The sequence below is a fragment of the Tinamus guttatus genome, unplaced genomic scaffold, assembly GCF_059628265.1.
Source record: "Tinamus guttatus ecotype Peru unplaced genomic scaffold, ASM5962826v1 Tinamus_guttatus_pri_ptg000197l, whole genome shotgun sequence".
NCBI lineage: Eukaryota > Metazoa > Chordata > Aves > Tinamiformes > Tinamidae > Tinamus > Tinamus guttatus.
In genome coordinates, this window is record NW_028288731.1 from 6,366,098 (window position 1) to 6,393,473 (window position 27,376).

A 27,376-nucleotide genomic window follows, 5' to 3' on the forward strand; every position below is an offset into this window, starting at 1 on the left:
CAAAAGTTTATTATAGCAATCAGAAACATATAAATAGGAAATATTTGGCATTCTCTTTGTTCTTTTCCCTCCTCCAAAGATTTGTAAAACTAAAATATGTTTCATTTCCCAATGAATGCTAATCACGGGAAATTTCATCCTCCAAATAAATACTTTTTTTTTCCTGGTGTGTTGAAATTAGCTGCAGGCATCTCACTGAAAGAGCCTGAACACCGCCTGTTCTTCCCATACATACCATTATCTAGGAATAAGCCCTAATGAAAATGAAAAATAAGCGAGAGCAGAGCTGTATCACAGAACATTTGCTCTTTTCTTTTCTTTCTGCTCTCTCCTACTTGACAGCGCTTAATAGATCACCCGACCCCCGTGACAGCAAAACTGTGAAACTGCATTTTCTAATATCCGTAGCATCGCGGGGAGCATCCATTTCCAGGAACCCCCGAGTGCCGAGTTAATATTCCAGGCTTATCCGGTCTTACATAATTAGTTGTAATGACAAAAGGAGACCCAGAACATAAAGCCCTTCCAGCAGGCACTGCCACTTCTGTGTGCTGCTTTGTAGTGGCCTGACAGTGGGTCCCTAGCTCTGCTGAAACTTCAATTAATGTGCAGCATAAAAGAGGCTAAAACATGCTGGTTATTTGGCACATGGAGAGACAAAGCTGGTGCCTAGTAATATATTTTAACACAACCTTTTTGCCTTTTTAAGAATAACATTGCGTTTTTTCCCTCGATGTCAAAGGAGCAGCAGTGCACATCAATAGTGATGTCGCAAACTAGAGAGGAAAGGCCGGTGTTGAATGGCCTGTGCAGGATGCTCACACTCCTGCGTGCGCCCGCAGGCTCACGCGGGAAAACGGGAACGGGCGGCGCGGGGCGGGCGCAAAGCGGGAATCGCCGAAGCGGCTCCCGCGACGGAGCTGCGCGAGCGCCTGGGCAGCGCAGCCGCTGAGACCTCACAGAGCTCGCTGGAACACGCTAACTGCAGTTTGAATAGTCTATTAGTTGCTGGAAAATGCAGAAGTCTGTCACTAACAATACGTTTGGTATTTTGTCGCCTTCGGTAGAGAAGATACACGGCTTCCAGAGATGCTCTCGCTTCCATGGAGCGAACGTTGGCAATTAGAGTGGGTTCCATTTCCTTTTACATGCTGCTTATGATCTGGACTTGAAAGGCTTGGAGTTCTGATGAAAATATTCTCCTCAAAAAAGAAAAAGCAGGGCTCCCTAGAGAGAGAAGCTGCTGGGAGCGGAGCTGCCTCTCCCTCGCCTTGGGAGAGAAGTTAGGTTTGTGACAGCAGGTTGGCCAGTGCTCTCATTCACAGGCCCGGCAGATAAGGGCCAGGTCTGTAGCATTTCAATTATTCTGCCCTCTTTTCCTTCTTACCATTTATTCTGCCAAAGAAATCATTTTAATATAGAGGATAATTTTAAATACGCTTGCTCGTTAACTATTATAGGGACCTTAAAAGGAATTCTCTTGCGAATGACAAGCGAAGCTCAGTTCCCTGGTGCTTGTGAGCTGGGAGGACAGCGGCGCTGAGGCAGGCGGGAGCAGCTGGACTCGCGTGTCCCGGTGGGAGAGGCCGCGGGATCCCAGGGCTCGGCTGCCTGGGAACGGGGCGTCCTGCAGCCCTTCCGTCGGCGCTAGGAGCGGAGCCGGGACTCACCCTTCCCGCCTCCCGCTGCGGCCGTGGGAGCCGCTCCATCCCGGCGGCCGGATGGCAGAGGGAACTCGCTGCACGGCGCCTGCTCCGTCATGTCACTTCCAAAACCGGCAACTTCAGATTCTGCGGAGTAATTCCAGAAGAAAACTGTGTTGGGGCTTCATCTTAGTTTTAATACACAGACATTGAGTTTATGTCCCTGTTTTTCCCCATATTTGGGTTAAAAAAATCCAAGTCTTATATTCCCTGTAGATACTAGATGGACTCATGCTATAATCATCTTCCATCTCTATTGACTGCATTCCTGACTCCCATTCCATCATAGCATGATGACAGATGATGAAAATGGAATCTATGCCCAATATGTGTTTTTTTTTTTTTTTTTTTTTTTTTAAAAAAGAGCAGATTCCAGGCTGTGTTGGGCAGCTTGCTCGCTCCCCCCAGTGCGGTCCAGGAGATGCTTAGCCAGGCCAGGGGGCACGTTCCTCTCAGGCGCCTGGGGAAATTCAGCCAATTTATTGGCAAGCCAATAAAACTTGACAACCCTAAAGTGTCTGGGTTTTATATTACTTTTGAGCTGCATCTTGCTGTGCTTTTCTGGGGCATTTTAGAGTGGGGGCAAGAGAGCTGCCTCAATTTGGAGAGTTTCCCTGACGCCATGTGGAAGTCGTGGTGTCCTGTTGCTGAAACCAGACAGAAAACCACCAAAAAGACCCAAAGTCGACCAGGAAGTTGTGTCCCAAATTCATCTTCAGATTTTCCAAAGCCACCTCTAAAACACCCTTTCAGAACACAGGCATATAAACCCTCCTTTTTTTTTTTTTTTTTTCCAAAATTTCATCCATAGATGGAGATAGGAAACTTGCATAGCACCGCTATGTTTTGATAATAGGAAGAGAATGTTCATTTAGTGGTTGCTCTATCAATTCTTATATAGACATGTATTTTTTATTAAACTTCATTCCAGTGATGAAATGAAAATTAAAAATTACATTTATTTTTGTTAAATTTAATTCCCGTGCAGGTTTTCATGGCTGAGGGGGAGTTTTTTATCATGGTTTTGCATCTCTTGCAACCGTGGAGAACCGTGGAGAGGAAGCAAGCTGCGACAGAGATGGGAACTGCTCATTTGGTGGCAGGTTGTTTTCTCATTTAAACACATGTATCTTTAGCTACGGTCCACCCGAACTCCCGTTTCGCTGAGCTGCGTCGGATCGTGTCTAAGAGAAGCAAATTTTCAGCAAAAACCGTAGCTCCTGGGAAGGGAAGTGAAAATAAAATGACTTTGTGTTTGCAGTGTGGGAGCTGGCTCGGGGTGTCGGGAGCAGCCTCTGGGATCCCGTCCCGCCAGTGCTCGAGTGTGAACTCCTAATTGCGTCGCTTGCCATAATGCTTCTTCCACGTCAATGTTGGATACCTGCTCATCCGCGCTGGGGGGAATCGGGGAGGTTTTGATGCAGGGAAGCCCTGTGCCCGCCGCATGCTTGGTGGCCACGATCAACACCTTTCTGCGGAGGCACCGAGCGGTGCCGCTCATGGACGGCGCGTCGCTGCCGAGCGCGTGAGCCCCGGTGCGCTCCGTGGGCACGCGGGCCTCCAAGGAAGCCCGTCCAGCTCACCCGAGCTCAGGGGAACGTGCACGGCGCGTAGGAAACCTGGTAATTGCAGCAGCGAGCAGAGGAGTCAGGGCTATATTATGAGCCATATCAGCGTGAGAATTAGACACGAGCCTTCCCGGGAGACAACAGTAAAACGCATCAAGGCTTTGATGCTGTTTTTCATGAGCGGAGCAATTACGGGATAAATTGGGTTTTAGCTTCTCACCCATCAACCACGATCGCAAGCAAAAAGCAATTAGTTCTTCTGCCTCCTTAGCAAAGGGGGGTTATCAGGTTCTCATCGACTCCATAAAATAATGTAGTGAAGAAAGGAGTTTGAGTCCAAAAGTAGAGCAAGGGGGAACAAGGGAAATGGAAGGGAAAAGGAAAGAACTTGTGGGCAGAGGGAGGATTTTGCCTCTGAAATTGTCTCAGCTGATTCAGTCATTATTGTCTCGGAGTTTGTCTGGGCTTATGGTAATGCTTGGAGTCATCTCAGTATCTCACACTGCACTTCTGAAGAACAAAGACTTTGAGCTACTTTGATCCCCCAAATAATTCCTGTCCGTATCTAATTCAGGCATTAATTCTAGTCTTGGAAGTGAAGGCAAGTAAAAGATGATCTTACATCCTGGCTGGGTGCTGTCTTTGTGGCGCATTGCCGCGGTGTAAAGGATATGGGGAATATTAGGGTGTCACGGACTCTGCGTCGCTTAAGGAAGCCTGTGCCACGTAGACCCCCAGGTATCAAAGTTACTTTAAAAACAGGGCCTAAAACACTCTGGTCTTGCAAACTCTGGCAGATACGTGTCTGTAAGTCCAGACTAAACACCTCTTTTCTTACATTCTGATTCCGTAACTGTAGAAAGGTCTTGAGCTCTACAACTTTGGTTAGATGGAAGGAAGCAGTAAGTGTAAAACACTGCAGGAGCACCACTATGTTTTGATAAATTATTTCCAGATCATCAAGGTTGAGCCTCACCTCTTCGTCTTTTCCTTTGCACTATTGGTTTGTGCAGCTGCTTGTATTCCTGTTGGGGGCTAAAAATGCTTGATCTCCTTGATTTAAATCTCCTTGATTTAACAGCACATTTTGTGGAAAGTCCCTGGACGCAGTACTTGTGAAGGGATCCCAAAATTCCAAAATAGGTTTGCAAAAAGGAACAAACCAGTTACGGCTATTATCGCGTTGACTGTAGGATCCCATTTTAAACTAATTAAAGGGTTCAGGTTGTTTTTTCTCCTGAAAATACATTCTGGAAATACTTCCTGAAAATAGAAATACATTCAGCTGTATTTTATCTGGCGATACAGTTATATTTCTCCTTGTGCCTGGAATGGCACAGTGGCCAAAATGGCTGAGGTGATAGTTTTGCATCTTCTGACACCCCAGTATTTTTCTCAGATGGAAGCAGTTTAATTTTGAGATACATAATGCTCTGGCTGAAAATGTTATTCCCGGGTTAATTCCAAGATCTGGAAAAAAAAATTAATTGCCAGCAAATATGTTTATCAGGAGGCAGGAGCGGAGCCCACTGGGACTACAGCAACGTGGTGAAACAAGCTGTGGTCAACTGCTTCAGCGTTTGAAGCACCCCCGGCTGCCAGGCTCGACTGCTGCCTCTCATGGAGTTCCCTCGGAAGCTGTGGGGATGGAAGGAGCGGTGGACACGGCACCAGCTGACCCTCCACTGTGTGCGTAAATCGCGTGGCGATGGATCCATGCAGAGCAGCCCGAGCTGCCCCGAAATTCCCTTCTCGTTGGGTGGCGCCGGGATAGCGCGGGGCTCCGGCACGAGATGGGCACGGCGGGAAGTGGAAGCTGTTCCTGCACAGGTAGCAAAATGCTGCAAGGAGAAGGGGAAAGCAGCACGTGGCACTGCAGGTTTCAGTGAAGAGCATGACTGCTGTTTCTCTTTGCAGAAGTAGCTGCAGACCTGCCGTCTTAGCGTGCAGCACGGAAGACTTGTGTCTTAAATTTGCACCTTGTTTGCCTGCTAGAGAATGAGCGGAATCCTGTAATTGCTGGGCAGCAGGCGTCAAAAGCCAATGGGTGTAAGCTGCTATTTTATATTGCTGTTGCTGTGGAAATTTTTCCCTGGTTGCTAAACAAACGTGGCGAGGGCTGGAGCACCCGACGTGTGCAGGGCCTGTCGCCGCGCGCGGCGCCGCACCTGGAGAGGGGCAGCGCTTTGATTGGAGCCGCCCGGAGAATTGCCAGCTCTGCGCTCGCGCGCTCTTAATTGCTGTCGCAGTTAATTAAACCGTGGCAGAGGTGCTCCGTTAAACACCCGTGCGCGAGGCACGTGCTGACTGCCTCGAGGTGAGTCCTTTCCCAAAGCAGGAGCTGCCGAACGTTCTCTCGCTGTGGGGCGTCTTCTCTTGTTGGCGGGAAGCTTCTCTCCCTGGTTGTGGTGGAAGGGTTTTCCCTGCTCAAAGCGCTCCTGTGCCTAGGTATGAGCCTCAGAGGGTGCTCAGGGAGCCACTGTGCAGGAGGACGCTCTCCTGAGCGCACATTTAGGACCGTAATTGGCAGCTCTTCACCCTACGTCTAAGGTGTTGAGCAAGCGGTGGGCTGTGCAGTCACTGCTGCATCTGTCAGTTGTGCTGCCCAAGTGCAGCGTTTCTGTATGGAATGACCACCAAATTGCAGGGTTTTCATAAACATTCGCGTGCTCTGCAAGACTCTTCACCATATAACGTGTCTTTGCCTCTTACTGTGTGACGCACGCTCAGCTACTTGCAAGACTTGTCATTAAGAATCTGGGATAGACGATAACCTCATGAACAAGCAATGAAAAATCCATCACATACAAGCGCTTTTCCACTCAGAATTTCCAAATGGATGCGTTCAAAGGCACACTGATAAAAGTCAGAAGAAAGTTCCTCGTCATTAATGAATTCCGGAGGAGCTGCCTCTTTGCAGGAGTGAATTCCGTTCCGTAGCTGTCTTAGGAGGGACATCGGTTTGAGCTGGAGCAGTTAAAAGAGCCCTCTTTGGCTTTAAGGGATTTTAGCTTGAACTCTAAACAGAAGCAACGAGATCCAAACCCCAGTAGCAATTTGAGAGAGATGATAATTCTTTAAAAGCTGATTTTACTTTATTGCAATGTGGGTTTTTTTGTTTTTTGTTTTCCCCCCACCAGCATGAGAAAAAGCTTTCATCTGTGAATTTAAGTGGCATTTAGAGTATTTAAACCTATGCATTGAATGCTAATTGCTACATTCAGAGTTCGTGTTCTCTTCATCATGCATAAGCGGTGAGGTGGGAAAGACGAGTGCTTGGAAGGGAACAAAATACTCCTGGGTCCCCTTTGCCCGAGGCCGAAGGGAGGAAGACGCTTTGGCTGGCGCTTCCCTCTGTGGTGCAGGATAATAAAGCACTGCCAGTGGTTTCCAGTGTCCGTTCTAGATAAGAAGGTGAGTTTCTGTTTTCAGGAGAGGAGATGAGAGAGGTAAAAGCAGCAGCCTGTCTCCATCCTTCCTCCCTTTTCTTCCAGAAGTTAAAGTACTAGAGAACCTCCTTGGTGTAACCGCCCGGGCAGAACTGCTTTGGGGCAGTTTAGGAATTCCAGAGGTAATTCTTGCAGTTGGAATCAGCAGGATTGTGCAGGGGAGAGGCCGAGTCTCCAAAGCGCCCTGCTCGTAAGGCAAAAAAAGAGCAAACTCCCTCCAGGCCGTGTTGGAGGTGGGAGGAAGGACCCCCCGCGGAGGGGCCGGCCGGTTCCCTTCCCTGCTGCTGCGCGGGGCGACGGGAATGCCCTCCCGCTGCTCGGACACACACTATGCCGGGGATCCCAGCTCCCACTGCTGGCTTATTTTGATAGACTAACCTTTAACTTCCGTGCTTTGCCTTACGTTAAAGCTGGTGACTCTCAGGAGGGGCCTGCAAACCCCTAAACTCCCGAGCAAAGGGGCCTGAGAACCAAGGGCATCCGCCTTCCGCTGGGGAGAACAGCCCAAACCCTCCCTGTTAGCAAAGTACCGTCACAGAACGGGCACCTTCGGTGTGGGAAACACGGGCTGTTCCTGCTCACTGGGCAAACGAGGAAAGCTCAAAGCTGTGGTGACCCCGCAAGTTCATGTTTGGCTGTTATCTCTTCTGAAGAAGAGCAGGCTGAGAGGGGACCTGAGCAGTGTCTGGAAGTACCTCAAGGGAGGCAGTGAGGAGGATGGTGCTGGCCTCTTTTCACTGGTGGCCACCGACAGAACTAGAGGAAACGGCCACAAACTGAAGCACCAAAAGTTCCATAGGAACTTCAGGAAAAATGTCTTGCCAGTGAGGGTGCCAGAGCACTGGAACAGGCTGCCCAGAGAGGTTGTGGAGTCTCCTTCTCTGGAGATCTTCAAACCCCCCTGGATGCCGCCCTGTGCCCCTGCTCTGGGTGACCCGTAAGGATTCTGTGACCCTCACGAGTGTGAGGGAACGAACTCAAAGTTTAGGGTTTAGTAATCTTAATACATCAGAATAAGCAGGAGTTAGCTGTTTTCCCTGTTTTTCTACGATGAAAATAGATTTTAAAGCTGTAAAAGATATTTAAATAATTAGCTAGTCATGGCTTGATCTTGTGAAGTACTGATCACTGTGATTCCAATCCAGCAGTTTTCGGAGGGGTATATCTAACACGTGAATCTAGTCTCCAGTGGGTCTGTATATAATTGAAATGAAACAGGAATAGCTGTTTTGTTCGAGCGGTGCTGGGTGTTCTCTTCTTGCAGACGAGAAACCGAAGGGGTTTGCCAGCTCCTTGTCCCGCTGGCTCCCTGAGGATGCCCCCAAGCACTGATGTTCATTAGAAGTGTCCCCACGGCGTGTTGCAGAGAGGCTTGTGTACGGGGCACGGGACGGCGCCGGGAGGCCACGGGCTGCGAGGCAGTGTGCCAAAACTCCTGCTTTGAGCACAGTGCGCGCCGGGTGCTGCAAGGGGGCTGTTACAGAGCCACTGCGTAGGAAAGCAAATAGTGACTCCCTTTGGAAGAACTTCAGGCCCTGGAACATTCCTGTATACACAGTGCGTTCTCACGCTCATACAGAACAAACATTCCTGCCGGTACAGCCGTTTCGTGGGCATGGAGCGGGATTCCCCCCGTCCTGCCATGCTGCAGCTCCTGCAGCGTTCCCCCTGCTCCCTGCTGAGAGTCCCTTTCGTGACAGGTCTTGTCAGAGCTCGTTTTAACAAACGGTCGGAAATACCTGCTCGGGGGACCCCTGCCTCTGAGAGGGATCGCTCACGTGAGGCCGGGCCCCGCGAGCAGCCCGCGGGAGCACGTTCTGCTTCGGAAAAACGTGCAAAATTCAGGCACGGAACCCGCCCCTCGGCTGACCGGGTTTGGCAGTTTCCAATTGATTTTCTTTTTTGCTCTTCAAACCTTGCCTGTCAGCATCAGCTAATTAAAAGTTCAGTAATTGCTCTAACCTGTTTCCCGGTTGGCGAGGCAGTTGGCTATCTAGGAGAAATGATGGATGGGTGAAGTGCCAAGCGGAGGCATTAGCCCGGCCTTGGCTCCTCTGGGCCGTGGCCGAGAGGCAGCGCTCGTCCTCCGGCGCGTCGGAGGACCCGCTCCTCAACGGTAATCCCGCCGTTGGATTGGGAAAAATCAGTCAGTATAGAAATAGATAAATTTCAAAGTGTGACGAAGGTCTGGGGGAGCTAGGAGTCACGCAGGGCCTGCCTGCATTTGGTGCGATCGGATGAACATCCATAAAATCTAACGCGTTTCCCACAACCCTGAGCGCACCTAAAAAGATTCCCTCGTGAAGAATGTAAAATGGAAAAACTACAAACGATCTGTCCTTGTGGTGTAAAGCAGGAATGCAGAGATTGCGACGAGGACTGGATGTCATCGCTCATTCATCTTCTGGCTGCTCTCGGTTTGACTAATTCCAACTAGAGCGGGCTCCAAGCAGCCTTTCCAGGTGACCCTGTCACAGTCCTTGTTTTAATGACAAATTGCCCATCATTTCGTGACCTCAGTCCACAGTATTTCTCTAGTTTAGTCCGTGGAGCATTGAGCGAGTGATACGTGGAAGCGGTTTTCAGGAGCAATCTGAATTTTGAGAGTTTTAATGAACCCAAGGAGATGTACAAACTTCCCATGCTAGCCCAATGCCAGATTTTTCTTATACAAAAAATCTATTTCCGTTTATGTAATTTAATAATACATTTTCAAAACAGAATAAAATCAAAATAGAGAATTATGTGTAAAGTGAAAGGCATAAATGAGACTTCATTGTCATATGTCTTCCTCAATGTAGTTATCTCCAGCACAGCTTAAGCTGTATTCCCGAGTCAAGCCAAGTGACATTGAGGAATTAATTACTGAGGCATTCAGAGTGACTACGCAGGGATTTCCTGGAGGAGCAGTATGGATTAATCATGACATCTCAAGGTGCTCCCCGTAATAGGATGTCTGAGGAGTTGCTCTGTGAGTAAATTTTGAGCTCATGAATATCGTGTGAACCCGTTCGTGTTTTCCTATTTCCTCCCTCTTGGCAGACACCCAGTTTTGACGTTGTTAAGGGGTCAGGATATCTGTTGATAATTCCAAAGAGCTGCCATTTGTTCAATGAACAGGGAGGTTTTTCACCCTGCAAGCTGAAATGACCCCGGCTGGAGATTCCTATAGACACACATACGTAACGGGACACGCTTTCCCGGGTGCCCAAGTGGAGCTGTGATGATTTTTGCTTTGGAAAGTGAATCTCCCTGGCATTTGTTCTTGGATTACTGCTTATGCAGCCGCCCAACTGCCTGGTCGATACAGGCTGCCTGTGTAATCCGGGTTAGATAGATACAGTCTGCATGGGTTCATGGAGCCCTGTGACTGAAACAGAAAAGGGTATTTCTAAAACTTTGCTGTAGCTTACTTTTGGGAAAGGAGCGTACTCTCCCGTGTAATATATTTTTTATTCAATATAGGAATTACTTTAAAAAGGAACCCAACTACTTAGGAAAGATTTTCACCGATCAGAGAAGATTGCTTGACTACAAATCTGTTTTTAAAGCAAAACTTACAAATGAAAAATATCCAAAAAGTGAACACACATGTGCAAAGAATGCCTGGCCGGTACATTTAAACCTTCCCGGGGCATTTTGACATCTTTCTGCGTGTCATTTGCACATCATGCAGCACCATCCGAGCAGGATTATAGATTCGATAGGGAGGACACAACCGCTGCCGGGTGTTGGTACAGTCCGCTCCACCGGCTCGGCAGGGACTTGGTCACGTCCAGCAAAGGGGAACTGCGGAGACACCCGCGGAGCGAGGCAGCCCTTGGTGAAGACCAGGAGCCCCTGGAGCCACCGGGATGTGCCGCTTGTGCCAATGAATGCTCAACGTAGCCACGTTGTGTCCCTGAATCGGGTGATGGAGCGAGCTAACAGAGTCCTGCTAGCAAACTGCAAGGAAAAGCATTCTCCCTGGAGACACCCTCATTATTTTTAATTGCCCATTTTTAAAAAAGGCGTTGGAAGGTGCCGATTTCAGCAGTTACTTTTTACGCGGGCTAGTGTCAAAGCAAGCACGAGAGAGCAGGCAGGAGCGGTGCCGACACGGAGCTGTAGGCATGGCAGAGCCAGGCTGATCCCCGACGCGGGCTGCAGGTTTCCAGGCTGTCCCAGCTTCCCCCAGGTGGGTAAGCAGCTACCACGAGGGAGGCTGGCGACAACGGGCAATGTCTTTTATTTCTGAGTATGTTCCTACCCCGTCAGGAGGCAACGCACCAAGTCCTGCCCCGCGCTTTGGCCTGCGCAGCTAGGACCCACCTGGATGTTCTGGGGCTTGTGATGAGAGGCTGCTCGCTCACCCACTCGGCAAGGTGGTGTTTTTGTGGGGTTAGAAAGCCTTGAATTCTTCTTGCAGCGTTTCCAGAAAGCCTGTGTTGAGAGATTTATTTCTACAAAGAGTGTATGTAAGTAATAAATTAGTGCTCTTAGCATCTCTGTTAAAATGCAACCGCTAACGAAGTGGAACTCTCTGACAGTTCTGGGATAATGTGACCTCGCGGAGGTGGAGGGCAGCACACGGCAGAACTGCAAAATTGTGTTTTAAAAATGCATTATGGTGATTCGAGGCCAAACCGTTTCCATTTGGGTCACTTGTAACCGCAACGCCCACCATGGCCGTCCTTTCCTGTTGCCATTGCCTACATTTCTGAAGTCTAGAGTGCTAAAACATCAGCTTTCTGAGGAGAAAGGGGGTGTATCCAAAGCAGAAAACATGTGTCCGAATGCCTGAACTGATGCTAAGCTTGATGTGGGAAAAAATCAGCCAAAGAATAAACCAGTCCAGAAGAAAACAAATTACTTGTGTTTTAGTGCTGTGATGAGTAGCTTTGGCCAGGCTGAACTGGTCAAATTCACTATGTGATCTGCTGGAGTGTTCTAAAATGTCATCCTGTCAGCTTTTCCTTTCACCAGCTTTTCTTCTCAGTCATTTCATGGCACTGGCAAATTGTCATTTTGGATGTGCTTTCATGCTCAACACCTTGCCTTTGCACCGCTAATTAGTAATCATGGTATGTTGGTCACGTTCGTAGTTTTATTCATGTTTTATCTGTGCAACTATGGTAAGTTATACCTTATGTAATGATATGCCAGCAAACTGCCTCGGGTTCTGCTTGCGGGGGCAGGACCCAGGGATCTGCAGGGACTTCGTATGCTGCTCTGTTGGGTTGGGAAACCTCCGTGGAACAGAACGTGGCCAGGAGCAGTTCAGCAACTGCAGCGTTTTTCTGCAGTTCAGGTGTCAGCTTAAGGTGACAAACAAACATAAAGCTGATGCTATGAACCCCGCATTAGTTTGTGCTCATGCGACCTTGGTGCTCGTGTTACCTTGAGGCACCTATGCAATTTTCTCTCCTGATAGGATATGTGTTGTGAGTAAACACTCAGGTATGCTGCTGTGTTCTTGTGTCTAGCCTGTAGAACTATCACCTTTACAGTGACCGCTCGTGTGCACGTTCTCAGCCCAGTTCTTAACCTCTAGGCAATGCTCTCGTGTCACCTTAGTCATTTGCTGCTTTCTTTGCCTGCTTGCAGGTACCGTGTGCGTGGTGAGAGCGCTCCCTGGAAAACCCGTGGGCTCAATGTCCTCAAGAATCCTTCTGCCTTCCGAATTTCACATTATTCTACTGTAGTATTTTCAGAATTTTAGTGAGTTGCTAACTAAAACATAGCCGATAACATGGATTTTTATTTATTTATTTATTCATTCATCTGCTTTTGGAGTAATTAGTAGTAACTCAGTTGTTTAGCGCAAGCGTATGTAACTGTACAATCCCTTTGCCTTGGTTGTTTATATTACTGTGTTACAAATAGCTGCCAGGTCCTGTATGACCTGGGAGAAGGGAGGGTTTTGGCCTAATGCTTTTGCAATGTGTAAGAGCATGATACAGAACCGAGCCTATCTCAGCAGATGGATTCAAAACAAAGCATGCATGCTGCCGAGACTGCTTACAGTGTAACCGCAGCACTTGTTAGCAGTGGCTATGTAAGAAAAAGGGCAGTGAGGTGTCAGGGCTGGCAGCAGCTTGTGTGCAGGTTGGGGGGATCATGCAGACCTCCTAACGGAGCAGGAATTCAACCAAAGCAACAGCAGGAGAGTCAGACAGCCGCCCTGCTGCCCCGCGCGCAGCAGCTCTGCTACGGCTTCATGGACACGGCTTCCTGCCCAGGATCTTGGTTTGATCCCGATCGCAGCCACAGCTCGAGGTGGCCGCACACCTCGTCTCTTCTCTTGCCTTTCATCGCTGCGGCGCTCCGGGACACGGGTGAGAATGGCTGCCCCACGCGGCTCCCGGCGCTTCCCAGGGTTATCCTGCTGCAAAAACCCAAACTGCGGAGCGCTTTGAAAGAGACAAATCTCTTACGTAGTTTGGGGCCAACACGTAGGGAACCTTTAGTGAGAGTGTGAGTTCTGTTCAAGGTGGAGTGTCGGCGGGCCCCGGAGAGCGGTAAAAGATTAAAACCAACAGGCACTTCATTGCTGTAATGTGAAATTTCTCATGAGATGCTATCATTAGGCAGATCATTACCAACTTTTTTCTTCTGGTATCATAAAGCAGAACTGCCGCTTGCTGGGGCGGATATCATGCACAATAAGCTACAGAACAGGGGCTTCTCGTGGCCACAAAACCTGCGTGCGGAGCTGAGCGCCGCAGGTGGCTCCTGGGAGCAGGGGTCTCGCCAGGCGGGACGCGCTAGGAACCTGCTCTCCTTAGTGCAGCCTGCCTGGCGAGGCTGCTGTTCGCCACCCCTTCCCTGGCTGCTTTCTGCCCTGCAGTGATCCTGCGTTTCCTCCCCGGCCTCTCCCGGGAAGCCGCCATCCCGCTTCCATGGCTCCTTGCACAGCTGCTTCCCGAGAAGGGCCATAACCGTGTTTGGTTGCTAGCGTAAACCCAAACGTTCCTCCTGCCTCTGGGATCTCTCGGCAGCCTCACACAAATCCCGAGGCCTCGGAAGCTCCGGGATGCTGGAAAGGAGGAGAAGGCAGCGGTGCCTGTGGGTGACCTGTGCAGGGCGTCCCGTGTGTCCCTCCCGCTGCGGCTCCGTGGGGAACGACCTGTTTGGGTTTGCCTGTTTCTTAGACTGCTTGTTGACCCAATGTCGCCTGCTGGAGCAGCATTTTGAATTGGAATTTCCCAGCATGCACGGCTGACAAATTGCTTTATTTACTCAAGAAACACTTGTTTAGGAATACTTTAATTGTAATTAATAAGGGAATAAGCAGCGATCGCTTCTGTAAGCAGCATTCTGTGCAAGTGAAGCTTGCACTGGTGCTGTCCCCAGAGGAGATGGAGCTCACCAACCTGCCCGGGTTGTTTTGCACACTTGCATGGCTGTTAGCAGAGCTGCATCAGAGACCCCTCCGTCACGAGTGTCTCAAAAGCTGAGCGAGGCGGCGCGCGGCGCCCCGGCGCTCGGCCCTGCCGTGCTCTTCTCGGGGCTGCTTGGGGTCAGCCACCACACGCCAAGACCTCGGCTTGTTCTCCTCCTTACCTGTGGTTCCTTGTCTTGGAGATGCTGGGCTTAAAGCAAAGACTAAGCAATGCCGTTAACTCCAGTTAAAGCCCAGAGAAGCAACAACGGAACAGGAAATCTTTCCTTGGAATCTAAGCGGTCCAGTGCTTCTCCTAGAGCTTTCAGAGCAACGCACACCTGAGCAGCCCTGTCTTCACAAGGACGCCTCTTCTTTGGGAAAAGGTGGATCCTAGCACTTCTTCCAGGGCTCCTCAAGAGGTAGTTGTTGCTGTTTCATTTATATCATGAAAATTAAGCCCTCTGTTTCTTTCAGCTCCAACGTCTGTGACTCTCTGCCAGAACACGTATGTTCAGAGCCCGACAGTTTTGCCAGGGCAAGCTCCTACGTTGGGATGAGCCGCTGCCGCTCTCCCGGGCTCAGCACCGCCAGCCGAACCTCGTCCCGCCTGCGCAGACACGCTGCTTCGGCTGGGGACGCTCAGGGCCACCCCAGCTTGGTCGTTTCAGCTTGTTTTCTTCCCCCTGGTAAGGTGTGTTGCAGATCAATGTAAATAGTGATTTGCTTCAGATACCTCCACATGCTGCTCAGGAGAGATCAAAGCCCTTTTCTGAGGAGAGTCTCGTTCTGGAGACATTGGAGGAAGACCTTTGAGAGCCTTCTTGAAAGATTTTGGAAGAGCTACCTTCTGCCGTCCTGAGCATAGCGCAGGTTTCCCTGGAATACCCTTCATCTCCCAGGTGCCTCTGTTGTAAGAGCAGAAACAACCTGTTCGGGTGTATGAAGCCCTCGACCCTCTTTCCACGGCAGCAGTGCTGGAAGGGACTTTACAATCTTGTGGCACAGGTGAGGTGTTTTCCAAAATACGCACTGGGTGCTAATAAATATTTCTAGAAACGTCTGTAGAAGTGAACTGGGAATGAACGTTTCCTGTCTCATAGCAGTCATCCTCACGTCTTTACAGGGGCTTCTGTGTTTGCTTTCGGCACCTCGTAAAGCAGCGTAGCGCGATGTAACTTGTACAGGGAAACACCTGGGGAATCTGAACAGAGGTGCAATTTCTGCAGCACTTTGTTCGGAGTCGCAGGAAGCAGAAATCTGAGTTTCTCTTAGTCTGAACGTTTCTCTCAGAGGCATCCACGGCCATGGGCAGGAGTCTGCAACGAGCACGTGTACGAACGTCCCCATGGGAGCGTCAAAGCCGCTTACACAGAGGGGCGTGAGAAATAACTTTATTGTCAACTTTGGGCTATTATGTCTGTAGAAAATGCTTCTGGAGAGAACGCTTCAGATCCACAGTGCAGCGGAGAAGAAAATACACTATTTTTGGCCTACTCCTATTTTTTTTTTTTTTTTGGTAGCTGTGAAAACTTCGTAGTCAAAGCAGATGGGGGAGCCTAAGAAAACCTGAGCCAGGCCAGAGAGACTTTTGAAAAGAAGCAGCTTTCTAAGGGTAATGAAAGGAAGTGGCTGCCATTCCCTTCTCCCTGCTTGATCAAAGTGCCAATTGCTGTGTGAGGAGGTAACATCGGTTTTAAAGCTGAAGGTAGAAGAGCAAATGGGAAGTAGGTGGAGAATAAAACACAACCTTGCTGCAGTATCTCACGGTTCTTTAGTGTCTCCGGTCATTCAAGCCCCATCTGTTGACTTCAGGCAACGGCAAAGCGCTGCGCTGAGGCGATCCCAGGAAGAGGAGCTCAGCGAGGAGCAAGGAACCCCTGGTTGCAGCGCCCAGGCTGCCCCGTGGCTCACGGCGCACGCAGACGGGCCTGCTCCTCCAGCACGGCTCGGTTTCCTGTGGAGAATTCCCTGGGATAACAAGCCGGGAGTGACCTCATGCAAGAACTGCTTGCAAGAGTCGCTTCCAAAGGGACATAACAGCAAGGCATGTGGCAAATAGCTTAGGCTTGTTAGTTATACACTGGCATTACAGCCTTCGGGGTCGGTTTTTGCACTCGTCTGCGCTGCGTTCAGCTTCCTCGCCCTCTTCAAGGTGGGTTTATTCTCGTGTGAAAACCTCATAACCTGCATGACGTACCGGGCAACTACTCAGGATTTGCCGGCAGCTCTTCTGGGCGCTTTGACAACTCTCGGACTGTGTCAGGCTAAATCCCAAACATAATTCCTCACATGTTTTTCAACCAGCAGAGATGAAAAAGCTGGAGAATAGTATTAGATGTTAGGCTTAAATTGATTAAGGATCTCTCTGGTTAGTATCACACTGAACACTTCCTTCCGCTTTAAGTATTTAATGGCTTTTGTTTTAATATTACCTTACTGTAACTTTGGAAAATGTTTGTCCTTTTATATCCCATAACTTCCAACGAAATTCTCAAGCCTTGCATTAAAGGGTAATTTGATTATTTTGATGTTGGATCGTGGGAAAAATAAAAATGCTTTTTGTGTCCACAAAGAGTAAGACTGATTCTGGAGTGTTCGAGTGCTTCTTCCAGTGTGATTTTTAGACAGGATGGATCATCCCTTCTGGATGCGTCGCGCTGCACTGCTGCACGCAGCACGGGTGTTCCTCAGTGCAGGTGTTGATCTTAGGCAAACGGGGTCTTGAACACAACTCTCAGAAATGGCTGCTATGAAGCAATTACTAACTAAAACTTGTGGATTTTTGCTTCTGGTAGTGACTGGAGTGATCCTAGCACAGCAGGTGCCATCCATGGCTGTTTCACATGGTTTGGGAGGGCCTGAGCCCCACGTCTGCTGATCCATTTGGCAAATAATGAATTCCTTGGTTCTGCTGCAAGGAAGGGGTTAGAAGGTAAACTGGAACTAAGAGAACCTAAAATTACACTTACCCGGCAGTGTCGGTGAAAAAGGAATGGGAAAAGAGGAGAAGGAAGTATCAAATATTGGTAATGTTAGAGTGTATCTATCTCCCTTAATAGAGTCAAGATATGATTAGCTGCACATCAGTGTTTTCCAGGTGCCTTTTGTCGCTGGCACCAGCGGGAGCGGTGCCGCCGGCTTCGCCGGGGCTGCTCTCCCTGTGCATCAGGACACGGTCTGTGCTTAGGAGATGTTCTGCGGATCTGGCACTGCCCGAGTGCCCATGGCAGCACGTTTGCTTGTGCAGAAACAGGCAGTCGACCCCTCTGGACATTTCACCTCTTTGTGTGTGAGATCCGGAGCGCTGCAGGCAACGGCTTCTCTGCGCTGGTTTGTCTGTTAAATAAGGGTCTGATTACTCCTGCTCTTATCTTTGTGCACTGAATTACTCACATGGCTGTAAGGGAAGCAATCCACTGCCGATGCGATAAGCTTCCAGCACGGCCTTCCCAGAAGCAAGCTGGCACCTGAGGAGGCTTTTCCTCTGTGCAGACGGGGTCCCCGGCACTCTCCAGGGCCCGGAAGATCGTCCACGCTCTTTCCCATGTAGCCTTTCTTCCAGCTCTTCCTGATAACTTTTCTGTGACAAATTCAGAGCCGTCTGTGCTCTTCTCCTCCGCGTGCTTAGAGCCACAAGGCTGGGGGGAGAGTGTTTGCCAGGGTTGTGGTGGAAGGAGGGAAACAGGAAAGACTTGCTTGCTACCATGAGAAGGCAAGGGAACACTTGTTGGAATTGTACAAGGTTTCTGTGATCCTAAAGGGAAGTCTTTGAAAGGTTGAAATCTGTGAGGAAAACCTACTTGTCTTGAGCAAGACCAGCATTCCAGGTTTTCTGATGTTTTTAGGTGAAATATATGTATATGCACGTTTGAGGTTTTTATCCAAGCTTTTTCTAGTTATCACCTTATTAAATATTTCAAAAATGAACTGAAATATACTCATGGCCACATCAGAACCACAGCCTTGGTCAACAAATACCCTTCAACGGGTTAGGAAATGAGATGCACGTTGGATATCACAGCTCCACTATCGCACAGAGAACGTGCAGGTAACGTGGGGGCGAATCCTGGGGTTCCCTCATCTCCGAGTACGAAGTAGCCTTTCCTCACTGGCTGTGTGATGCTCTCCACAGCGGGGGAAGGCGGTGTTGGAGCTGCTGATGCAGCAGCCTGGTGCTTGGAGGAGCATCGCGCGCTCAGCGGTGAGGTTTGCGCCGTGCACGTGCTCACGGCTGCGCTCTTCGCACGGTGCTTTTCACTCCTGTGCGAGAAATGAAGCCTTCAGGAAGATGTCCAGGTCAAAGCCCCCTTGTCTCTCCCGTTCCTGCCATTCCCATGTAGCATAAACAACAGCCAGCAGCTTGGGCTTAGGCAGCAGGATTTGGCTTGGTCCTTCAGCTAAGGAAGCCTTCCTGTTGCTTCCAGGGATTGCAGCAGTAGTGCCCGGGACTCTTCCCAAGAACACTCTCCAGATGCTCAGGGAACCCTGGGGTGGCCCAGGGCGACCACAGCCATTGGGAGTCCTGAAGCGGAGATTCCCGTGTTTCCTTGGTTTTTAACAACAGTGTGACACTTGTGACTTATTTAATCAAAGACTTCTCCAAAATGGTGCATCTTGCATGTGTAGCAATTCCCGTCGAATTTGTTAGCTCGAGGGTCGATTCCTGTGACTCGGTGCTCACAAGGAGGCCGTGAGAGCCCAGCTCCTCTCTGCCAGCGTGAGGACGCGCGCGGAGGAAGAGCGGAGACTCCACAGAAGCTAGTGGAACACCACGAGAAAGGGCGGCCGCAGGGAATACGCCGGGATCTCCATCATGGGGCGATGAGGAAATCCAAGGAGCCTCCCGTCAGCACCCCTACAAAGAAAGACCGTGTCTTTTGCTGGTGTTGGTGCAAAGCAGTTGTTGGGCAAATCTAAGCCATGGAGACAGCATTTTGCCAGGTAATCTGCGCTCAGAGCAGTAACTCCTCTAATTTGATGTATGTGGCGGACAGTTGTGAACTAGCTGAGGTGAAAATGCATTATGATAAAAAGTAGCAAGAGGAGAGGCACTGTGCTGAAAAGCAGGGAGGACACAGCACATCAGGAGGTGTGCAATATGGCAATAACACTGCCATCTGGCCCAATTTGGAGTGATTTTGAATGCTCAGTGTTTTTCACCTTTCTTCTAAGAAGCCCCCGGACAGGGGCAGTGTCCAGGGAGCAGCCGCCGCTCCCCTGCGTTTCCTGCGGGAGAGGAGGGGAGTCCAGGGCCTGCAGGCAGCTCCGCAGCGTCTCGGCTCTGCCAGGCTGTCTTTGTAGCCATGGAAACCCCCAAATGTCCCCATCATTAGCTCTGGCTCCATCTGTCTCTCCGCTCCCGCCTGCTCCTTGCTCCGCTCGCTCGTCCCTTTCCTCCTGCCACCTTCCCCCGTATGCTGCGCAATCCCCCCGGATCACCGGCGGGACAACCCTTTGGTGCCCTTCCTGGTCTGCAGTGGAGCAAAGCTTGTGTCCCAGGGGAGCCTTTCTTGCACGGGTAGATGAGAATGATTTTGGATGAGCTGATCCTGCTCTTTAAGTTGCGGGGGAGATCGTGTTATCAGGAGGAAGGGCAAAAACTTCCCAATTCACTTTCACAGAACGGGGCCGTTGGCTTTTGCCACAAGTGCTTAATAGTAGGTCAGGCTTGATGGAAGGGAACTGCATCCCTGCCCAGAGCTCAACTGGTAAAACGAACCCGCTGCTTTTTGACAACTTAATTTTTATTTCAGGCTTGGGGACAAATCACAGAAGAAAGCTAGTTGTGCAACAGCTGTCAGTGGGGAAAAAATAGCTTATAAGTCATGGCATCCTACTCCAGGAAGCGTAATGTGCAAATGTGGCCCTGGAGCGGGAGCTCTCATTACCCAGCTCTCAGAAAAGGCAGTCCAGCCAGTGAAGGAATGAGACAGTTATTCCCACAGATGTTTGCTTGGCTGCAACGAACATTTCTGCAAGTAAAGGAGCATCTCATGTGATGTGTAATTTTAAGATGCACAATTCAAATGACATGCATTTAACTTGTCAAGGAAGAGGGTTTGGAACATGAAATCAGTAGATCAGTAAAATGGCTTTTGGGACACTTCTGGTAACAAGGCCAAGCTTCCAAAAGTGTTTTTACGTCTCATTGGGTTTGGAGGAGATGAGAGGTGAAATGGAACTTGCTGGGTTACTTCGTCTCAGCCCGGCGTGTACTAACACGGTCCCGCTTTTGACGGGGGAAGAATGCAAGTTGTGGTGCGAGCGGGAGACCCAGACAGCTCCGTGCTGCGGAGAGCCTGCACCGCCGCGACGGGAAGGAGGAGCTGCGGAACAGCGGAGGAAGCGGGGCCTGCTGGAAACGGAGGGCTGGCAAGTGGAAAGCTGCATTTTAACCTAATGAATCCCATTGCCCCCATTTGCTTTCAGAAGACGTTTCTCTCTGGCTGCATTTACATTCTTATTTTCCAAGCATCTAATTCCCAGGGATCCTTGCACAATATATTGGCTGCCTGCTTCTGGGAGGACACTTCCCCATCGTTCTCCCATCCTTCAGTTACTAAACTGTAGAGTGGACGTGCCAGACCACAGGTATTTATGTCCTCCTGAGCCAATCGCTTCCTTCTGTTTAGCAAAACCTTGGAAGAATTTTTCCATCAGCTTTCAAAAATGCCTGTTAGTACTCTGCAAACATGTGGTTTCAGTACACAACACGTGCTAGTTCAAATAAACAGTAATTAACCTTCTCATACACAAACATGATTATTCACATATCAGCAATGTGGGTAGGAAGTTTAATTTGAGGCTCAATCCATGCATAAACCTTCCACGGGGAAAGGGAGCGCATTCCTCTAGCACCTTCACAGGGGAGGTGCTTGGTGTGGTCTCCAGGTTGGTAAGAACAACTTGCCCTCTCCAGACAGCCTGGAAGTTAGATGAAAAAATAATAATTTCTGTGTTTTTCCTGGGCAACTCTACAAATTCCAGTTCAGTGGCTCTCAGCAGTGAGCTGATTCTCTATTAACGCCTCGCCTACTGTTACCACTGCTTTCCAGCACGCGTGCCAGGAAGGATGTCAAAAACCACCAGAAGTCCTCACTGAAATTACTGTGCATTCAGGGCTGGGGAGCCAAACTCCCAAGGTTTGCTGGGCTAGTGATTTTCCCACTTAAATGCATGGAAAGCTCAGTATTGACTTGCACAAGAATTGCATGTGAGGATCCGATACCTTCAAAGATGCTGTTTGGAGTTGGAAGTAGGTTTATACAGGCATTACGTGCTAAGGCAATGCATATTAATACAATACATCTTAAATTCAATTTGCTTCTTAGTTATGCATGTAAGCGTTTTTTTTTTTTCTTCTGTTCACTGCCAGAATTAATGCAGCAAGAATGTTTTGAATATTTGTTATACGCTGGTCAGGTCAGAAATACCCTTTGCTGAATGAATTGACTGTATGATATGGGTCAACTGCTAAGTTCCTATTAACAGGGAAAGGCCCTTCAAATGTAACAGCAATATTCATTTAGCCTAATAAGCTTCTAGCTGTGCTTTTTAATTGGACTAAGATGCCCGGACATGTAGTTTTGTATGCAGGGTTCACAGGATTCACGTGCTTGCTCCAAGGGTGGAAAAAGTCTAAGGATAACATGGGAGTAGGAAAGAGGCCAGAGTCTTCTCAGCTTCTCAGCTCATTCCTTGGGCTTTCAGTTTTTCAGCTAAAGATTTCTGTAGCATTCGACCATTTCAAGCAGGAATCGCTTTCAGAAATTGTAGTTCAATCAGCTTGTCTTAGGGGAAGAACATTGTGTTCCTTAGAGAACCTCAGAAATTGGTTTTCAAAGGTTTTGTTTATATGAATGCTCTATTATGGTCTTGAAATAACTGTCAGACTTATGGCTTTCAAGTCTGACACTGCAGCAATTTTCCTGGTTTGGCTTTTTCACTGCAACAGATACTAAGGATCATGATTAATTTGCCTTTAGCCGAATAAGGAGGAGGAGAAGTATATCAGCACATGCATGCAGCTGTGCAGAAGGCTCTAAAATAAGTACAAACCCAGCTCTTTGGATTTGCCTCTACTTAAATAAGCTGCCTGCATGAAAGGGATATTATGATTTCCCCGTCATTTCAGGACAGAGGCTGCTTGATGGAACCCCAGAACCACAGAATGCTTGAGATTGCAAGGGACTTCTAGAGACTAACAAGTCTCGAGTCATCTTGATCAAATCTCCTCTCAGCCTTCTCCTCTCCAGGCTAAACAGGCCCCGCTCGCTCAGTCTTTCCTCACACGATGGCTGCTCCAGTCCCTTCACCATCTTCCTGTCCCTGCGCTGGCCCCTCTCTAGCAGCTCCACGTCCCTCTTGTCCTGGGGAGCCCAGAGCTGCCCCCAGTGCTCCAGGTGCCTCCCCAGAGCTGAGCAGAGGGGCAGGATCCCCTCCCTCGCCCGCTGCCAACGCTCCTCCTGCTGCAGCCAGGAGCCCATGGGCCTTCCTGGCCACGAGGGCACGTTGCTGCCTCATGGGCAACTTGGTGTCAACCAGGACTCCCAAATCCCTCTCTGCGGAGCTGCTTTCCAGCAGGTCAACCCCTAATCTGTGCTGGTGCCTGGGGTTATTCCTGCCCAGGTTCCTCTCTGCCCAAGTCTCCATCCTGTCCAGGTCCCCCTGAAGGGCAGCGCAGCCCTCGGCAGTGTTGGCCTCTCCATCCGGGTTGGTGTCATCCCAACTCGCTGAGGGAAGGTCACTTGCAAAATTATGGACCAGATCTCATGCATATTCTGTTAAATGAACTTTTCCTTTGACAGGAGAGCTGTAATCTGGTCTCTTGGAAAGCTAAATGGGTCACACCGTATTTCTAATTGGTGGTAATAACTTCAAGCAATTAACCCCTAAGTTGTTTTGGTTACGTATTTAAAAGGTTGGTCTTTCCGATCTGTTTTACCCTTACGTTATTTTAATTTGCATTCTCAGATTGCTACAAAGCAAAACAAAAAAATAGACTTCTTTCCCCAAAACAGAGGGGAATCCTGAGGGCAAGAAGCTTACTTTTCCCTTAGCCAGTCTGAGCAGAGTTATATACAAGTAATTCAGTGTTTTTTCAGGATTTTTGTGTATTCATAGAAGAAAGGTTTGGCAGAAAGTAGATTTTTGACTTTAGATGGAGTGCAGAGCATTCAGTACCTAAGAAGTGATCCTATCTCTTAAGAAGTCCCAGCAATTCCCTTCAGTTCAAAAGTTACTGACATTATTAGAAAAAGGAATCATGTTCAGTATTTATAAATTGGCATAAGCCTTAATGTGTGAAACCTAATATTTCTTTCAAAATTAGTTAAGATTTGAATGGCAGTTCATGTACATCTGCTCCAAGTGTTGAAATTCTTCTTTTACCAAAATCTTTCTACCTGCTACTGAAATCCTTGGTCTACCCAGCACCTGCAGCACATCGACCCTGCGGTGCCAGGATGCAGGAACTCATGGCAATGGCTTCAGGTTTCCTGCGGTTTTCTTTGTTTTTTCTTACTCTAAAAATGAAGCTAGTTGTGCTTCATTGTTCGTTAAACCCTGAACAGATGGACTTAAGTAGGTAAAGAACCAAATGTTAATAGTAGCTAATTTGTTGATTGGCACTTTGGACAAATACAAAGGTTTGGGAGGTGGATTAGATGTTAATATTTTTCCCTCACTATGGTGTTTTCCATCCTTTTAGAATGAGTTGTCCTTTTAAAACCAGTTGTCCTATATGTGTATTTCCAGTTTATTGATCAAGGAACGGTCTTTGGAACTACGGGAGTCTGATGTACTTATGGCAATATAAACTACAGCAGAGATAGAGGAAGTGTCTAAGGTGGCAGAGACAAGTTTATTGTCCTCTTGAACACATAATTCTGACTTTGAATCATCGCATCTTGCACAAACCTATTATCAATTTCATTAATTTCAGCCAAGAACGGTGCCGTTTTCTAAGCTGCTACAGTGTAGTGAGATTAGCAGTTGTCATTAAAAATAGTGTCATACTTCCATTGCACATTTTGTTTTGATTGCGTTTTTAATGACAGAAAATTACCCAAATACTGTAGTAAATTTAATGGTGTAGTGCTGATAGTGAGAAGATATTTTTTTCTTTGGTGGTTTTAAATTAGTTTTCTAGACAACAAGCCCAGCATGGGAAGAGGTTTCCAGATAAAGAGGTAACCCTTTGGAGAAACATAATCTGGTTTCATAACCCTACCTGCATAGTTGCAACAGGTTTAATATGCAGAAGTCTGTCATATTATTTGCTAATTTTCTCTTATATATCACCTGGATTCATTTATATTAGGTATGTCATTTTGCAGATCACTTGAGCAAGCTAAACAGCCCCGTGGGCATGGAATATGAATTAATGAATCTATTTCTATTAACATGTTACACTGTTACAATAGGATCTTGGCACTTTCTGCGTGAGATCAATCATAGTACCGACGTGTGCTTTGGTCTGGGCCGAAATCACGGGGAGGGACAGCCAGAAATGACTCGGAAGGAGGATGCTCATCTCCTGGTGCCAGGGGCAGGGGCTCAAATGTGTCTGTCCAGTTCCCGTAGTTGTAAAAGACTTGAAAAAACTCTGGGAATTCTCTGCAGGTAGCCAAAGCGCTGTGGCAATCCTTCATCTTTGCAACCCTCCCCAATGTTTTATGCAAACTGTGTTAATTTTCATACAAATTGTGTTAATTAGCTTTCTCGCAGTGGCAATCGAAGATCCATTTGAAGTCTTGTCTTACCCTTGCCATTTCTTGTAACCCAGCCCAGCTTTCCAGCACCTCTACCTTGTTCAGCCATGTTTGGACCCATCATCCAAGTCAACAAATACATGTAAATACATCCCTGCTCTTCCACTTCTGCTTACCTCGCTGCTCTTTCCAGGGATTTCCATGTTAGAGTTGTTACTTACCTGGAGAGCTCCAGCGTTTGGTTTCTCCACAGAGGAACTGACAGTGCTTCCAGACTTCTTTACAAATTAACTTTTAGGCTTTGAGATGAAAACTACTCTTAAAATGCTATTACTCCGCATGAGGCATGCTCTCCTTTGGAGCATACTGAGTTGGAAGCAATTGAACTTCTTTGCTATTCCCTGCGTGTATTAGAAATGCAACTGGGTGTGATTGTGTGTGGGAGATTTCCTGTTATGCAAAGGAAATTCCATGCTGCTACCTAACCTACTTGTTTTGTCGTGTTTGATCAGCAAGCAATGTTCAATTGCTCACGTCAAGGGGTTTTTTCTTCATTACTTGCATAACCAGAGCACTCACTGAAGTGTGTATTAGGTCTCCTTGATTTTCAAGTATGCTCACAAAAATGGATTTTTTTCTTTTTTTGAAGCTAACCATAATTGGCCGAGCCATGCGTCCAGAAGACACTCCAACACCAGCTGTGTGTTTTCCTCGTTACACTTCCAGCATCCCGTACTTGCAGTATTCCTCCTCTCAGTGTCGGCTCTGTGCGATATCCCACCACGGGCAGAATCCGAGTTCCCGATCCGGACGTCTCTGTGCGTGTATATGGTGAGCAGTGCCTAAGGAACAACTCCGTGGCTCCTGGTGCCATTTGCCCATATGCTGCCTCGTGCCAATGAAACCCTATTACCGGGAGAGGAGCAGATGGCCTCGTTCCTTCCCAGCAGCAGTAATTCACCGTCTTGCTTTGGCTTTTCCCCTATGATATTTATATTAACTATGGCGTCCTGGAGTAATATGCTTGGAGCCAGACATCCCTATCTTTTGGACTGCACAAATTCATACAAAAGGTTCCGGAAAATATTACAGGAATGTTTTCGTTTTAGGAGAAACTAGTGAAATGATGGTATTAAGCTAATTGTTCCAGGTTTCTTGCAGTTTCCATTGCGAATGCGTTGTTTTCCGGGGGAAACCCAACCGCTGGTGCAGTCTGCGGGCAAAGCCCTCATTTCTTCGCGGAAGGCTCGCGGGGCCGGCCTGTGTCCCCCGCTTTGCCACTGCCTTTCTAGACAAAACGCGTGCGAGCCGAGGGTGGCTTGGAGGAGAATTGAGCACGGGCTGTGTGAAAAGCCACTGTGTGCCCTTTAGCCCCCTTTAGGAGCTTTAACACTCGTCAGACATCCAGGACAAGACTTTGATTTAGAATTAAAAGTTCCTACGAGAAATGAGGCATTGAGAGGACAACGTGGCCCCAGGTGGGACCATCGAGTTGTGCTGGGCCGTACACAGCCGTAGCGGGAAGAGTCTCAGCCGAGCTGGGTTCGTCTGGGATGCGACGCAGAAACAGCACCAACATCCCTAAGGTTTTCTTGTGAAACACCTTTCTGACTAAAATGCGTCCACTTTAAGAAAAATAACCCGTGAGAATAACCTTATGGCTGGATATGCGAGTTGTGTGTTTGCAGCCATGTGTCTTACAGGGCCACATACTTACACTTTATTGCAAGTATGTTATGCAATTAGGTGAAGAATTACATTATTCTAAATGTTCTCATGGTTTGAGAAATGAGAAATAAATAAAAAAAAGGAAAATAACCTGTAATTGCATGTTTCTGGCATGATCAACTATAATGCTTTCTTCAGTAGTAAAGCTCCATTCTTTGTAAAATGACCTGGTTTATTACTGCAGAACTGCCAGTATTCTTGTATTTCCTTCTCCTGAAAATGCTTTTAACAGGAAAGTGTAGGGGAGATAGTTGTATTCACTTTGAAAATCAATCCAATGACCATTTTATACTAAGCTATATAAAAACTGAACTTCACCATAGCCATTAATATCATTGCCATACACTTATTATGGCATTAAACTGTTGAGTGTGTTTCATAAGTGAGTAATTGTGTTGCAGTTTCTTTGATCCGCTTCCGCTTAGCGGTGCTGAGTGCTGTAATTCCCATCAGTTACTCCCTAGCTGTTACTTCCGTGGGATTTGGGGTATGTATTTGTGCTCCGGAATACGGCGCGGCGCTTGCTCCGGTGCTGCTGGACAGTCCCATGGCTGGGTGCTGCGTGCGTGCAGAACACGAGGGAGCAAAGGCAGGTCCTGGACGCGAGGCAGGAAAGGCAGGTCCTGGACATGAGGTAGGAAAGGCAGGTCCTGGACACGAGGGAGGAAAGGCAGGTCCTGGACGCGAGGGAGCAAAGGCAGGTCCTGGACGCGAGGGAGGAAAGGCAGGTCCTGGACACGAGGGAGCAAAGGCAGGTCCTGGACGCGAGGGAGCAAAGGCAGGTCCTGGACACGAGGGAGCAAAGGCAGGTCCTGGACGCGAGGGAGGAAAGGCAGGTCCTGGACGCGAG